Source organism: Eretmochelys imbricata, chromosome 26 (genome assembly GCF_965152235.1).
Source record: "Eretmochelys imbricata isolate rEreImb1 chromosome 26, rEreImb1.hap1, whole genome shotgun sequence".
Taxonomy (NCBI): Eukaryota; Metazoa; Chordata; order Testudines; family Cheloniidae; genus Eretmochelys; species Eretmochelys imbricata.
The window spans coordinates 14611765-14621175 of record NC_135597.1 but is presented as its reverse complement, the minus strand read 5'-3'; positions in this window follow the sequence as shown (position 1 = coordinate 14621175).

Sequence of the window (9411 nt, the reverse complement as noted above, 5' to 3'; positions counted from 1 at the left end):
TAGTTGTCGGGGACAACCTTGGTTCGAGCGATCATGAGCTAATTCAGTTCAAACCTAATGGAAGGATAAACAAAACCAGATCTGTGACAAGGGTTTCTGATTTCAAAAGGGCTGATTTTCAAAAATTAAGGACATTAGTTAGCGAGGTGGATTGGACTGAAGAACTTACGGATCTAAAGGCAGAGGAGGCCTGGAATTACTTTAAGTCAAAGCTGCAGAAGCTATCGGAAGCCTGCATCCCAAGAAAGGGGGAAAAATTCTCAGGCAGGAGTTGTAGACCAAGCTGGATGAGCAAGCATCTCCAAGAGGTGATTAAGAAAAAGCAGAAAGCCTACAGGGAGTGGAAGATGGGAGGGATCAGCAAGGAAAGCTACCTTACTGCGGTCAGAACATGTAGGGATAAAGTGAGACAGGCTAAAAGTCAAGTAGAGTTGGACCTTGCAAAGCGAATTAAAACCAATAGTAAAAGGTTCTATAGCCATATAAATAAGAAGAAAACAAAGAAAGAAGAAGTGGGACCGCTAAGCACTGAGGATGGAGTGGAGGTTAAGGATAATCTAGGCATGGCCCAATATCTAAACAAATACTTTGCCTCAGTCTTTAATAAGACTAATAAGGATCTTAGGGATAATGGTAGCATGACAAATGGGAATGAGGATATGGAGGTAGACATTACCATATCTGAGGTAGAAGTGAACCTCAAACAGCTTAATGGGACTAAATTGGGGGGCACAGATAATCTTCATCCAAGAATATTAAAGGAACTGGCACATGAAATTGCAAGCCCATTAGCAAGAATTTTTAATCAATCTGTAAACTCAGGGGTTGTACCATATGACTGGGGAATTGCTAACATAGTTCCTATTTTTAAGAAAGGGGAAGAAAAATGATCCGGCTAACTACAGGCCTGTTAGTTTGACATCTGTAGTATGCAAGGTCTTGGAAAAAATTTTGAAGAAGAAAGTAGTTAAGAACATTGAGGTCAATGGTAAATGGGACAAAATACAACATGGTTTTACAAAAGATAGATCGTGCCAAACCAACCTGATCTCCTTCTTTGAGAAAGTAACAGATTTTTTTAGACAAAGGAAATGCAGTGGATCTAATTTACCTAGATTTCAGTAAGGCATTTGATACGGTGCCACATGGGGAATTCTTAGTTAAATTGGAAAAGATGGGGATCAATATGGAAATTGAAAGGTGGATAAGGAAATGGTTAACAGGGAGACTACAGCGGATCATACTGAAAGGTGAACTGTCAGGCTGGAGGAAGGTTACCAGTGGAGTTCCTCAGGGATCGGTTTTGAGACCAATCTTATTTAATCTTTTTATTACTGAGCTCGGCACAAAAAGCGGGAATGTGCTAATAAAGTTTGTGGATGATACAAAGCTGAGAGGTATTGCCAATTTAAAGAGAGACTGGGATATCATACAGGAGGATCTGGATGACCTTGTAAACTGGAGTAATAGTAATAGGATGAAATTTAATAGTGAGAAGTGTAAGGTCATGCATTTAGGGATTAATAACAAGAATTTTAGGTATAAGCTGGGGACGCATCAATTAGAAGTAACGGAGGAGGAGAAGGACCTTGGAGTATTGGTTGATCATAGGATGACTATGAGCCACCAATGTGATATGGCCATGAAAAAAGCTAACGCGGTCTTGGGATGCATCAGGCGAGGTATTTCCAGTAGAGATAAGGAGGTGTTAGTACCGTTATACAAGGCACTGGTGAGACAATAGAGTGCGCAGTTTAAGAAGGATGAACTCAAGCTGGAACAGGTCCAGAGAAGGGCTACTAGGATGATCCGAGGCATGGAAAACTTGTCTTATGAAAGGAGACTCAAGGAGCTTGGCTTGTTTAGCCTAACTAAAAGAAGGTTGAGGGGAGATATGATTGCTTTCTATAAATATATCAGAGGGATAAATACTGGAGAGGGGGAGGAATTATTTAAGCTCAGTAGCAATGTGGACACAAGAACAAATGATAAACTGGTCATTGGGAAGTTTAGACTTGAAATTAGACGAAGGTTTCTAACCATCAGAGGAGTGAAGTTCTGGAACAGCCTTCCAAGGGAAGCAGTGGGGTCAAAAGATCTTTCTGGCTTCAAGATTAAGCTCAATAAGTTTATGGAGGAGATAATATGATGGGATAATTTTGGGAATTAATTGATCTTTAACTATTCGTGGTAAATAGGCCCAATGGCCTGTGATGGAATGTTAGATGGGGTGGGATCTGAGTTACTACAGAGAATTCTTCCCTGGGTATCTGGCTGGTGAATCTTGCCCACATGTTCAGGGTTCAGCTGATCGCCATATTTGGGATCGGGAAGGAATTTTCCTCCAGGGCAGATTGGAAGAGGCCCTGGGGGGTTTTTCGCCTTCCTCTGCAGCATGGGGCACGGGTCACTTGCTGGAGGATTCTCTGCACCTTGAAGTCTTTAAACCATGATTTAAGGACTTCAATAGCTCAGACATAGGTGAGAGGTTTATCGCAGGAGTGGGTGGGTGAGATTCTGTGGCCTGCGTTGTGCAGGAGGTCAGACTAGATGATCATAATGGTCCCTTCTGACCTTAATGTCTATGAGTCTATAGCTCCACGTGTTCTCATCTGCTCCCCAGCCCAGAAATGGCTGTTTAGAAACACCCTTCAATTTCTCTCAAAGTTTTGTGACCACTCAAACAATGGGTTATGCTGGAGCTTGTCCGGGATGTCCTGGGCAGAGCCGGTAGCTGTTCAGAAGGGTTTTGCCAGGTGGAGCGAGTGGCAATGCTCTTCCTTTCTCCCCAGTCTTGCATTTTGGTCTCCAGAGGTGTACGGGCCCCGACCTGCCAGCAGTCTGTGCCAAAGCTTCCCTCAGGGCTCAGCAAGCCCTATGTGAATCCAGTGGCCGTTAGATGGGTCACTTGGCCCCCTGCCATCCCAAAGCCTTAGTATGAGGGAGAAGGGAATGAACAGTGATGGAGGCCTGGACTTACTCTCTGGTGAGGAGAAGGGCTCTGCCACCTCTCCGCTGAATGTCCGACAAGACAGTCTGAGAAGGAAAACTCCCTCCAGCTCTCCTATTGAAGTTGTTCCCTTTAATTGAATAATAAAATATTAATTGGGGCAAAGAAAGCCCCAGAATCTCTCTATAGCCTAGGGTTGCCAACTTTCTCATTGCACAAAACCGAACACCCTTGTCCTACCCCTGCCCCGAGGCCCTGCTCCCGCTCCGTCCAGCCCCACCCCCTCCATTGCTCGCTCTCCCGCACCCTCACTCACTTTCACTGGGCTGGGGCAAGTGGTTGCGGTGTGGGAGGGGGTGAGGGCTCTGGCTAGGGGTGCGGGCTCTGGGACTGGGCCAAGGATGAGGGGTTTAGAGTGCAGGAGGGGGCTCAGGGCTGGAGCAAGGGGTTGGGGTGTGAGGTGCGGGCTCCAGGAGGAAGTGTGGGTGCAGGAGGGAGCTCAGTGCTGGGTTATGGGGTTAAGGTGCACGCTCTCGGAGTTGGCTCAGGGCTGGGGTAGGGGGTTGGGGTGTGGGTGGATGTGCTGGATGCAAGGTCTGACAGGGAGTTAGGGTGCGGGAGTGGGTTACCACCTGGGGGAGGGGATTTGGGGTGTGGGCTCCGGCCGGGGGCAGGGCACTAACCTCAGGCGACTCCCGGTCGGCGGCGCCATGGGGCTAAGGCAGGCTCCCTGCCTGCCATGGCTCCGCGCTGCTCCTGGAAGTGGCCTGCATGCCCAGCCCCTAGGTGGAGGGGCCAGACAGCTCTGCCTGGTGCCCGCAGGCGCTGCCCCCATAGCTCCCATTGGCCGAACTGTGGCCAATGGGAGCTGCAGGGATGTTGCTCCAGGTGGGGGCAGCACATGGAGCCTCTCTGGCCTCTCCGCTGCTTCTGGCAGTCACAGTGCCTGCCCCCCATTCAGTTACGAGAATTCCAGGCTGCAACCCCAAGAGCTTCTCCAAATGGAAAGATGGCAATTGGGAGCACTTGTCCTCTAGGGAAGGCTAGCTTACACACAGACCAATGGCTGGCCTCCCTGGGGGAGGGGGGGGGGGAGAAGGGGCTGGCTACTTCCTGCGGGAAGTGGAGTGATCTGGCCCCAGCCTGGAGGCTTGGGGGCTTCTCTGCTCCCCTGGCTCCCAGGCTTGGGGGAAGAGGAGAACCTGTAGAATTGATCAATGAAATTGTTTACTTTATTAATATCATAGAATAATCAGGGTTGGAAGGGACCTCAGGAGGTCATCTAGTCCAACCCACTGCTCAAAGCAGGACCGATCCCCGACTAAATCATCCCAGCCAGGACTTTGTCAAGCCTGACCTTAAAAACTTCTAGGGAAGGAGATTCCACCACCTCCCTAAGTAACACATTCCAGTGCTTCACCACCCTCCTAGTGAAAAAGTTTTTTTCCTAATATCCAACCTAAATCTCCCCCACTGCAACTTGAGACCATTACTTCTTGTTCTGTCATCTGCTACCACTGAGAACAGTGTAGAGCCATCCTCTTTGGAACCCCCTTTCAGGTAGTTGAAAGCAGCTATCAAATCCCCCCTCATTCTTCTCTTCTGAAGACTAAACATCCCCAGTTCCCTCAGCCTCTCCTCATAAGTCATGTGTTCCAGTCCCCTCATCATTTTTGTTGCCCTCCGCTGGACTCTTTCCAATGTTTCCACATCCTTCTTGTAGTGTGGGGCCCAAAACTGGACACAGTACTCCAGATGAGGCCACACCAATGTCTAATAGGGGGGAACGATCACGTCCCTCGATCTGCTGGCAATGCCCCTACATATACATCCCAAAATGCCATTGGCCTTCTTGGCAACAAGGACACACTGTTGACTCATATCCAACTTCTCGTCCACTGTAACCCCAGGTCCTTCTCTGCAGAACTGCTGTCGAGCCATTCGGTCCCTAGTCTGTAGCAGTGCATTGGATTCTTCCATCCTAAGTGCAGGACTCTGCACTTGTCCTTGTTGAACGTCATCAGATTTCTTTTGGCCCAATCCTCCAATTTGTTTAGGTCCCTCTGTATCCTATCCCTGCCCTCCAGCGTATCTACCACCCCTCCCAGTTTAGTATCATCCGCAAATTTGCTGAGAGTGCAATCCACACCATCCTCCAGATCATTTATGAAGATATTGAACAAAACTGGCCTCAGGACCGACCCCTGGGGCACTCCACTTGATACTGGCTGCCAACTAGACATGGAGCCATTGATCACTACCTGTTGAGCCCGACAATCTAGCCAGCTTTCTATCCACCTTATAGTCCATTCATCCAGCCCATACTTCTTTAACTTGCTGGCAAGAATACTGTGGGAGACCGTGTCAAAAGCTTTGTTAAAGTCAAGGAACAACACGTCCACTGCTTTCCCTTCATCCACAGAGCCAGTTATCTCATCATAGAAGGCAATTAGATTAGTCAGGCATAACTTGCCCTTGTGAATCCATGCTGACTGTTCCTGATCACTTTCCTCTCCTCTAAGTGCTTCAGAATATAACTTCATAAGCAAAGTTTTATGAATGAAACAACATTCATTCATAAAACCGGTTACCCCAATAACTGGCTAATTGAGTTTCACTTTCAACCCAATTGCTGCTTAAATCGCTGAAACTTGCACGGCTTCAACATTGGAACTTCTGCTCCCTGTTTGTCGTTCCTTACACGTGTCCATGGTGTAACTCAAACTCCATTTTATCTTGTCCCAAACTCCATTTTAAAATGCTCACTTCATTTTGTAAACCCTGCTGCAACCTTCATTTTGCAAAACCTGGCTGTAATCTGATTAGTGTAGTTTAGATGTGGGAATGAGGGATGGATGGATGATGGACTCAACCTCCAGCCCCAGCCTGTCCTGATGAAATAAGTGTAAACACTAACGGCTGAAGATGCAGACAACAGCCCTGACAAAGCAAGAAGAGTCCACCCTCAAAAGAAAAGGACAAAAGTACAACTGAAGAAACATCAAAGCTGAAAGTCATGTCTGCAATTGATGGGTGATCAGTCACACCGACCCCAGAGGCAGCGTGACACAGCAAGACCTATAGACTCTGGATTCAAACTGAAGCCTACAAAAAGGATGGATGAGATGGAAGACTTTGGAGGGTAACATTCTGCTGCCAACATGGAAGGGGATCGGTGCATGCCCCACAGAGACCCAGCCCTTCCTTGTGCCCAGCTTTCCTGGCCAGTTAGCCGCCACAAGCTACGAACCCAAGCCACGAACTCAAGCTACATTCAGGACTGGTAACTATACAGCGGCTGCAGAACATTTGGGGGTGTGTGTGTGTGTGTACACTTAGGTATTAGATATTAGTTATTGGTCATAAATCAAATTGTGTTATAATAAACGTGACATCTTGTCTTGTCCCCTGAAACGATCCTGTGTAGTTTTGTCTGCATAACAACCCGCCCCACAGCACTCGCTGGTGGTGCGGCTGGGAGCCAGGGAAATGGAGCAGGCTGGGGCCAGGCCGGGGCGGGCCTGGCTACAATCTTCGGGAGGGGGGGGCTGGGGTAGAGCAGGGGCGGGGGCCTGGGGAAGAGCCAGAGCAGGGGCTGGAGCAGCACGCAGCTGCTCAGGGCACCAGGAAATTTGGTACCCCAAATTTCCTGGTGCCCTACGCAGCTGTGTGCTTTGTGTATGGGTAAGGACGGCCCTGGGCAAGCGGCAGCAGGAGGCTGAGCCGCAGCATAGAAGGTCAGCATTAAGCTGAAGCACCTGTGTACCAAGCAACATACTCCGGAAGCTGGAAAATTCAAAATGGGGAACCAATCCAGCAACACTAAGAGCCACCCTCCTTGCACTTTGCTATTTGATGGCTGAATATGCATGGCCAGTGGGGGAAAGGTCGGTTCACACAAAGCAGCTGGCTCGTGTGCTGAATGGACAGCTGCCGGTCCATCCTAGGATGTCTAAAACCAACAGATGTGAGCAGCCTGTAGTGGCTTGCTGGAATTGCTCCACCAGACACTAGCAGAGTGGTCACTAGCAAGATGGAATGATTAGGACGAGTTGAAGATGCCAGACAACATGGCCACGCTATGGCAGTTTGCCACCTGAAATCGCAAAAAGCTTCCTAGTTGCAATGAAACTGCTCAAAAAAAAAAAAAAAATCAGACAGGTGCATGGCTGGAAATGTGATGCCCACCGCTCAAAATACTCACCAAGGACATCAAAATGCACATGGACTTTACCTTCCCGCAGGTGCGGAGAAGCATTAGTTGACCTGGAGATGTTTAAATTGCCGCTGAACAAGAGTTAGCAGGCCAAAAGCCAATATCCGGCAGTGGGATTATTCCAACAACTCACACACTTGTGACTGTGGTGAAACACAGACCTTGGAACATCTGTTGGTCTGCTAGTTCCTGGAGGAACCGTACACCATGGGAGATCTCACTAGGGCTACAGACCAGGAAGTATCATGTGCCCAACACTGGGATATCAGCCAGTGGTTTTACCTGCAATGGAATTGCCTCCCTCTGCAGTCTGCTCCCATCAGAAATAAGCTTGGCCATGTTTAGAAAGATGGATTGATACAGCTGTTTGCCTACCACTGCTTTGTGTGACTGGCAAGGTCTCTCTCCTTTCTCTGTATTTATAACTGCAGGGGAGCATCGTGGTTTTGCTCCTCAAACTCAAATGTTAAATATCAAAATTTAAGCAATGCCATGAAATGTGGGTACATGATAACAGGCCCCTTAAAGGTATGCAATGGTCCACAATAAAATAAGCTTGGCAGAAGCATGAAGGAGAAATTGACTGTCAAATATTTTTGTTGGAAACCTGTGTTTCGAAATAATGTCCTGTCTGCCTTAGAGAACTGCTTGGGATCAGAAAGTTCCTATTTATTTTTTAATACAAAAGTAATCTGTTCTCTTGTTTCCACCAAGAGCAGTTGCTATCCTACTGCCCCACTTACTGGCCTCCAACTGCATCAGCACCACAGGGTCCGATTTCCAGCTAGTGTAAATCGGCGGACTTCAGCAGAACTATGGCAAGGTACAGCAGCTGGCCTGGTGCTCTCAGATGAGAAGGAAAAGAAAATAGTTCTGATTCTCTAGTGCCCTGCACCTTGGCCCCACTTTTCAGAAGGGCTTTCTCAGCACCCATTTATGCCCCCAAAGTGGTAGCCAGATTTTCAAGCTCATTTGTTGAGCACTGAGCTCTTTTGAAAAATCTGACCATGTGTGTCAAAATAGAGGTGCTAAATGCAGGCTCTTTTGAAGATCTGACCTCTTGCATGGTCATAACCACCCGTGGAAAAAGCAGAGATTCAGCTTTAGCAGCATTTTGCATCCACTCTGCACTTGTGTAAACGCCTGCACATGGGACGTGGCAACGGAGAATCAGGCTCAGTGACCTGGTGCCTAAACATTCCCTGGCATGTTTTTAGAAGACAGAGCAGCTCTCCCATCCCAAATTCCAACGTGAGTAATATATCTTGCCCCTACACTCTATCATCCCAGCTGAAAGAAGTGCTTTCGGTTGCTATTCCAAACATGATGGGAGCTGTTACACATCTCCTGTGGTTTAGTGGTGCATGAAGTGATTACTGTATATAGCAGTTTGCAAAGAGCTTTGGTAAGGCAGTGTTAATTATTATACATAGACCAACAAAAACAACATTTCACAATTGCAGTAAGACTTACACTTCATTATATGCATTCGCACTGCACTTCCCTGCTGCCAGGAGACTTCGGTAACACATTACAATTCATGCCTCGTCACACCTGTTAGTGTTTCCTAAATGAGACCCTTAAGTAGATCTAAAGGAGCCAACGTGTTTGCCCATTTAGCCAACACAGAGACGATATTTAATAGATACTTTCTAAGGCTATAAACCTCTAGTCCAATGGAATAGGAAGCACCTTAGACAAATACATAGGAAGAAAGCACAACGTGTCCCCAGGTTCACATTTTTATTTTCACGTGATCCTCAGCCTCTCGATTTATACAGCACCAAGGGACATTTCATCACAGCACCGTGCACCTTTCCCTTGTTGGGCTCAGAGCGAGTGAATGACAGAGTAAAACAGCCTGCCTCCATGAGGCTAAGATTTCCAGGGGCTGACTGTTTACTTGCTAATGCCAGACTCAAAGCTGCCAGATTTTACCTGCTTCTCCACTGGACACTGATGGCAGCTAGTCTCTGCCAAGGAAATCCTGCTATGCAGGTGGGTAAGGTTGCATGTCAGCATGAAACTGGCATCTCCAGCGCTCCCCACCTCACTGAGCAAACACACAACTCCAACATCTTCAACAGGAACCAGCTCCTGATGCAATGGGTTTACCAGAACAATGGGCCAGGGCACGTGATTTGCCAACAGAGGTCAGCAAATGAAAAAAGGGGAAAGATTAGAAAAAGCGTTTGGAATGGAGGAATACCCACCTCACCCCACCACAGCTAACAAACACCACCAC